The sequence below is a fragment of the Mustelus asterias genome, chromosome 28 (assembly GCF_964213995.1).
Source record: "Mustelus asterias chromosome 28, sMusAst1.hap1.1, whole genome shotgun sequence".
NCBI lineage: Eukaryota > Metazoa > Chordata > Chondrichthyes > Carcharhiniformes > Triakidae > Mustelus > Mustelus asterias.
In genome coordinates, this window is record NC_135828.1 from 28,157,218 (window position 1) to 28,165,039 (window position 7,822).

Below are 7,822 nucleotides of genomic sequence, written 5' to 3' on the forward strand. Positions count from 1 at the left end.
CTCCCACAGTCGAAAGATGTTCAGATTAGATTGATTGGTCATGCTGAATTACCCCTTAGTGTCCCAGGATGTGTAGATTAAATGGATTAGCCATGGCAAATGTATGGGGTTATAGGGATAGGATGAGGGAAGAGGGCCTGGGTAAAATATTCTGTCAGAGAGTCGGTGCAGACTCGATGGGCCGAATGGCCTCTTCTGCACTATAGGGATTCTATGATTCAATCAGCACTCTCTTCTCATCGAATATAAATTGTTGGTCGCTTTACTGGTGATAATTTTGTGAATCTGTTCTGATGAGGGCAAGATGAAAAGCTTCAACAGCATGTCGTTCTTTAGCAACACTCAAAATCTTTATTACCAAATGACTATTGACTAAATTTACTGTTTTATTATCTGATGGGTTCAATTGAGAGGAATCAGGGGACTTTCCCAAGTGCGAATTCAACTGAAAATGTAAATCGGAGCCTTTCCCACCGGTTTGAAGTGATACAGCAAATCGGGGACAAGGATGCAGTGGGTATTTCCACGAAATGATCGCAAATTCGATGGCTTTTCAGTGCTGAGTTCACTGGATTAGAGTTAGGGAAGCAACAACTTGATGGAGGGAAGGATCATTCTTTAACATGGAACGAGGTCGTCAGATCCCATGTCAATAATGCCAGAAGTAACAGGAGATGACCATTCAACCCATCAAAAAGCCTGTTCCAACTTTCAATTAGATCATGGAACGAAGATACACAGAGACATACAGCATGGAAACAGGCCCTTCGGCCCATCCTGTCCATGCCGACCAGGTTTCCTAAACTGAACTAGTCCCATTTGCCTGTGTTTGGCCCATATCCCCCTAAACCTTTCCCATCAACGTACCTGTCCAAATGTCTTTTAAATGCTGTAATTGTACCCGCCTCTACCATCCCCTCTGGCAGCTCATTCCATTCACGCACCACCCTCTGTGTGAAAAAGTTGCCCCTCAGGTCCCTTTTAAACCTTTCCCCCCTCACCTTAAACCTCTGCCCTGTAGTTTTGGACTCCCCCTACCCTGGGGAAAAGACCTTGGCTCTTCACCTTATCTATGCCCCTCATGATTTTATAAACCTGTATCGGGTCACCCCTTATCCTCCTACACTCCAGGGAAAAGATCCCGGACTATCCAGCCTCTCCTTATAATCCAAACCTTCCAGTCCTGGTTACATCCTTGTAAATCTTTTTTTGCACCCTTTCCAGTTTAATAACATCTTCCTATAGCAGGGTGATCAGAATTGTACGCAGTACTCAGCTATCCTAATCTCGTAATCTTTGCCGAACAGAAATCTATCAATCTGCTTTACAATTTTCGATTGATTCGCAATACCACCAACTTTTTATGGGGGTGTTCCAGATTCCCTTTGTGTAACGAAGGGCTTTCCATCATCACCCTGAACTAACTGGCTCAAATTTACCCCCTTCTTCTGGACTCTCTCAAGCTGAGGGAATCGTTTCCATCAACCCCTTTATTCACGTTAAACAACTCCATTAGACTCACTACTATACTCCTTGAGTACAGAATAGTGGTAAGTGATCTAATGGACTGGATAATCTAGTTTATGTAACCAGTCCTCATATTTTAACCCTCTGCAAAGGGAACTGAACTGAGGCACAGGGGGAATCTCCACACCCTCATGTCATGCCCAGAGGCGGCCAGAAATAGAACCAACAGCAAGCTGAAATATCCCAAACACAGTGCAATCTTCATCTGCCCACTGGAGAGGATGGCGAGTGAATATATCGGATGGGAGGTTGGCATTGGTGAGATAGGTGCATCTACTTTGGAGGAAGAGATGGTGTTGGCAAGGGAGGGGGAGAGGGGCTGCGTACATTGGAGGGAGGGGGAGAGGGGCTGCGTACATTGGAGGGAGGGGGAGGGGGGCTGCGTACATTGGAGGGAGGGGGAGGGGGGCTGCGTACATTGGAGGGAGGGGGAGGGGGGCTGCATACATTGGAGGGAGGGGAGAGGGCGTGCGTACATTGGAGGGAGGGGAAGAAGGCGTGCGTACATTGGAGGGAGGGGAAGAAGGCGTGCGTACATTGGAGGGAGGGGAAGAAGGCGTGCGTACATTGGAGGGAGGGGAAGAGGGCGTGCGTACATTGGAGGGAGGGGAGAGGGCGTGCGTACATTGGAGGGAGGGGAGAGGGCGTGCGTACATTGAAGGGAGGGGAGAGGGCGTGCGTACATTAAAGGAAGGGGGAGAGTGTGTGTGTACATTAAAGGAAAGGGGAGAGTGTGTGTGTACATTAAAGGAAGGGGGGAGGGGATGTGTACGTTGGAGGGAGGGGGAGGGTGTTCTTTCGGAAAGTCCGATTATGAGATTTATTGCTCCTATTGTGCCAGAGTTCCGTGTGAAGGGGATGAGCCTGGAATTTCCCTCATGTTGTGCTGAAGGAGAATATTTTAACTTCCTTCTTCTGAGACTGACGTTTGCAATTAAAACCGTGCAGAATGACACAGCACTCATTCAGAACCTTTCTGAAAGCTGAAATCTTACTCATAAAAAGGAGTTCAGATCATGAAAACATAAAATAGGAAGCTCGGCTAGATAACATAAATCAAAAGGGACAGCTAACTCCTTTAATGTAGTGCTCAAATCAACATAGGGATGTTACATCAAAATATTTTCCTCATTTCAGGTATCCAGCAAGTGGGCGGCACGGTAGCACAGTGGTTAGCACTGCTGCTTCACAGCTCCAGGGTCCCAGGTTCGATTCCTGGCTCGGGTCACTGTCTGTGTGGAGTTTGCACATTCTCCTCGTGTCTGCGTGGGTTTCCTCCGGGTGCTCCGGTTTCCTCCCACAGTCCAAAGATGTGCGGGTTAGGTTGATTGGCCAGGTTAAAAATTGCCCCTTAGAGTCCTGAGATGCGTAGGTTAGAGGGATTAGCAAGTAAAATATGTGGGGGTAGGGCCTGGGTGGGATTGTGGTCGGTGCAGACTCGATGGGCCGAATGGCCTCCTTCCGCACTGTAGGGTTTCTATGATTTCTATCAAATAATCCCGGGACTATATACATCACAGGGCTAGATACAGAGTAAAGCTCCCACTACACTGTCCCCATCAAACACACCCAGGACAGGTACAGCATGGGGTTCGATACAGAGTAAAGCTCCCTCTACACTGTCCCCATCAAACACACCCAGGACAGGTACAGCATGGGGTTCGATACAGAGTAAAGCTCCCTCTACACTGTCCCCCCATCAAACACTCCCAGGACAGGTACAGCATGGGGTTAGATACAGAGTAAAGCTCCCTCTACACTGTCCACATCAAACACTCCCAGGACAGGTACAGCACAGGGTTAGATACGGAGTAAAGCTCCCTCTACACTGTCCCCATCAAACATGCAGAGGTACAGCAGGGGGGCAGTTATAAAGTTCCTTCTCCTCTGAACATGTAACTACTTCAGGCCAAATCTCATAAGAATCTCCCAAGTGTACACTGACTGCCAATAGAGGAGACTTTCTTTCAATTGGTGTGAGAAGAGTTGGAACGCTGCATCTGCAGGATAAAGGCCAATGTCTACTTCATTGGCCCAACAGTGTCTCACTACGTCAAGCTAATCTGATTGGAGCTGAACCCGTACAGCCCACGACCGACCCCTATTCTCAATGATTCTGACCACTCTTGAGCTCTGACTAGCCACCTCCAATGGTTCCATGTGGAATGATAGAGACAGCTGGATGGAAATTTTTATTGACAATTATTTCTCCTGCTACTGAAGGATTTATTCTAGAAGCTAATGCAGCTTTATAGAACCTTAGTTAGGCCGCACTTGGAATATAGTGTTCAATTCTGGTCGCCACACTACCAGAAGGATGTGGAGGCTTTGGAGAGGGTACAGAAAAGATTTACCAGGATGTTGCCTGGTATGGAGGGCATTAGCTATGAGGAGAGGTTGGAGAAACTTGGTTTATTCTCACTGGAATGATGGAGATTGAGAGGGCATCCTGATAGAAGTCTACAAGATTATGAAGGACATGGATTGAGTGGGTAGTTAGAAGCTTTCTCCCAGGGTGGAAGAGTCAATTACGGGGGGCACAGGTTTAAGATGCAGGGGGCAATGTTTAAAGGAGATATATGAGGCAAGTTTTTTTTTTTTTACACAGAGGGTGGTGGGTGCCTGGAACTCGCTGCCGGGGGAGGTAGTGGAAGCGGATACGGTAGTGACTTTTAAGGGACGTCTGGACAAATACATGAATAGGATGGGAATAGAGGGATATGGTCCCCGGAAGGGTAGGGGGTTTTGGTTCAGTCGGGCAGCATGGTCGGTGCAAGCTTGGAGGGCCGAAGGGCCTGTTCTTGTGCTGTGATTTTCTGTCTTGCTGAGATCTTTTAACAGATAACTGATGTGAGGGGTGACGTACCATTCCTGCTCAGGCAATTCATGTTCCAATAACTCTCTACAGAAACATCTACCTATTCTGTTTATCTGGGCTTTTTGTTCTGATCTGAGTGGAGAGAGAGTTTTTCCCAATTCACCTCTTCTATGCCTCCATCAGATCCCCTCAAACCCTGCCCGTACCCAGTTTCTCCAACAAAGGGGAAAAAAATACTTGCATTTATATAATAAAATTCCTTTCATGGCCTGAGGAAGTCGCAAAGCACTTCACATCTAATTAAGTATTTTTGAAGTGTGGAGTTTTACCATTGAGTCAAAGATCAATGAATCCTTCCTAACCGGGAAGCCAAAATGCTCGGAATGACAGCAGTGATAATAATTTCATTCTCTATTCCAAATGTTCCAGTTCAATTTGCCTCCACCACACCCCTAGCAGTGTGTGCCAGACACCTACCACTCTGTGTAAAAAACTTGCCCCTCACATCTCCTTTGAACGTTCCCCCCCTCTCATCTTAAGTGCATGCCCCCTAGTATTTTGTATATCTAGAGGAGATTTACATCTATCTCCATCTCCCAACCAGATTCCTATCCATGTTAGGAGATTACCATCCTTTCCACACTATGTTGGTGTGGAACCGAAGTTTATTTATTAGTCACAAGTAGGCTTACATTAACACTGCAATGAAGTTACTGTGAAAATCCCCTAGTCACCACACTCCGGCACCTGTTCGGGTACACTTAGGGGCAATTTAACACGGCCAATGCACCTACCCTGCACATCTCTCGGACTGTGGGAGGAAACTGAAGCATCCGGAGGAAACCCACGCAGACACGGGGAGAACGTGCAGACTCCACACAGACAGCGACGCAAGCTGGGAATCGAACCCAGGTCCCTGGCGCTGTGAGGCAGCAGTGCTAACCCACTGTGCCGCCCCGGGTCCCTGGCGCTGTGAGGCAGCAGTGCTAACCCACTGTGCCACCCCGGGTCCCTGGCGCTGTGAGGCAGCAGTGCTAACCCACTGTGCCGCCCCGGGTCCCTGGCGCTGTGAGGCAGCAGTGCTAACCCACTGTGCCACCCCGGGTCCCTGGCGCTGTGAGGCAGCAGTGCTAACCCACTGTGCCACCGTGCTGCCCATTACCAACTGCCTTCTGGAAGTCCACATACGGGATCTCCATTCATTCTCCTTTTCTATTTGCCCCCCCCTGAGTGACCAAAGTGGGAGTTTTACACAAGCTATCTCTCACAAACCTGATGCTTAATCTGCTTCATCAACAATTTATATAAAAGTACCTTAAACCATACACAAATCAAACTGATATTGTGCCTTTAACATATTATTTCTATAATGCCAGTAACACAATTAAGAACAGACAAAATGGCACCAGTTTTAGAAGGGGGAATAGAGCTCTGCATTCATAAAGCACTATAAATATGAGCTATATATTTCACAATCGCAGGCTGTCTCAATGTGTTTTACAGCCAATGACATACTTTCTAAGTGCACATTGTTGTAATGCAGGAAGGAGGCAGCCAGGGCAGAATAGCCAAGTGTCATTTTCCATTGGAGGGGGGGAACTGTTCTTGCTGTAACTTCTTTCCACCACGGTTACGGAATCGAATCCTTTCCTGGTAGCTGATCCAGGCAGGCTTGGTGTTGGCAGGTTTTTTTTGTGACAATGGAGGATTGTGTTCTTGGCAAGTATTCAGCCACTTCCAGGCAGGGAGTGAGTGGTGAGGAATTGACAGTTTTGACCGTTGCTGACCAAACGCAGGGACAATACAAGCCACCTCAGCAGCACCCAGGCTGAGAACAGCCAATCCGTCAGAGGCTGGGAATCAAAGCTGGGACCTTCCTGGCCTTTATGACTCAGTTCCATGTTGCTTGCACGGTGAAGCTGGGGGAAGCCCAGCATACAACTTGCCGACACATGGCTGCATGTTCTGGTCATCAGTGTAGAAAATACATTCAGCATCATCAGGGTGAAATGCTCTTTAAACAAAGGATGAGGGTCCTGTACTGACACTGAGGTCATCCCAATGTGTGTGAAGCTATCTCACGGCTGCATGGGCAGAACATTCCTCAGGGAGGGGGGGGGGATAACCAAGCCCCGTCCTGTTCCTATCAACATCATGTGGAGATGCCGCCGTTGGACTGGGGTGAACACAGTAAGAAGTCTCACAACACCAGGTTAAAGTCCAACAGGTTTATTTGGTAGCACGAGCTTTCGGAGCGCTGCTCCTTCATCAGGTCACCTGAAGGAGTGACCCTCCGAAAGCTCGTGCAACCAAATAAACCTGTTGGACTTTAACCTGGTGTTGTGAGACTTCTTACTGTGCCGATCAACATCCCCAAATTACCCCACCCTATCCCTATTAATATTTCCAAGTTACCAACATCAGGAGGGTAACACCAGGCTGTCTGTCCCTAGGTTTGATCCACCTGAGTACAGGGGTGGAAGCCAAACTTCATAGCTAGTTCCAGTGGAATAGCTGAGCCAGTGAGGATGCTGCTCAAAGCCTTTGATTCCTGGGCAGCAGCCTATCTACAACAATCTAACTGTGAGGGGGAACATTTAAAACATCCCTGGGGAGCTGGAGGCTCCAGTCAGTTCAGTCTGGACAGAATACACACAAACAGTCCACAGGCCCGCACACACAGGCAGAGGCCCGCACACACACAGGCAGAGACAGGCACACACACACACACGCAGAACCCCCCCCCCCCCACACACACACACAGACAGAGGCCCGCACACACACACACAGGCAGAGGCCACACACACAGGCAGGTAGAGACAGACACACACACACACTAAGACCCGGGGGGGGAAGGGGCAACCCCCAACATGCAACTAGAGGAAACATTCACCCCAAGTACCTTCTCCGTGTTTGGGCTCCAATTCCTGGCTGCTTCAGTGCTCACTCATCCGCTTTCGGAGACCGCTGCTTGTTTCTCACTGGAGTCTCCAGCAGGATAGATCGGATTCCACCTCCGGCTTCCTGCTCTCTCCCTGGATCCTGTCTTCACCGGGCTGTCCCTGTCTCCCTCACTGGCTTTCGCTGTTCCACCCCAGTGAAAAGTTTCTCTTTCTCTTTCCCTCTGTGTTTCTCTCTATGTCCCTCTGTTTGTCCCCAGTGAAAGGTTTCGCTGTCTGTCCCTTTCTCTGGCCCTGCTTCTCTCTGTGTGTGTCCCCCTCTGTTTCTGCGTGTCTCTGTCTGTCTGTCTGTGTGACTCTCTCTGTATCTCTCCCCAGTGGAATATCTCTCTGTGTGTGTACCTCTCTCTCTCTGTATCTCACCGTCTGTCTCTGTATGTACCCCCTCTCTCTGTCTGTCTCCCCTCTCTCTCTGTACCTCTCTGTACCTCTCTGTATGTATGTAGCTCTCCCTCACTCCAGTGGTAAGTCTCCCTCTCTCTCTACGTATACCTCTGTGTGTGTGTGTGTACCTCTC

The 7,822-nt window shown here is 48.7% G+C and overlaps 1 protein-coding gene across 1 annotated transcript in view; it reads right to left on the reverse strand.

Annotated features, from left to right (window-relative positions):
- Positions 1 to 7,386, reverse strand: part of LOC144480350 (nuclear factor NF-kappa-B p100 subunit-like) — a 71,808-nt gene extending 64,422 nt beyond the window's left edge. Inside the window, exon 1 of the mRNA XM_078199768.1 lies at positions 7,248 to 7,386. The gene's annotated coding sequence lies outside the window, so the exon portion shown is untranslated. The remainder of the gene's footprint in view (positions 1 to 7,247) is intronic.
- Positions 7,387 to 7,822: the final 436 nt, after the last annotated feature.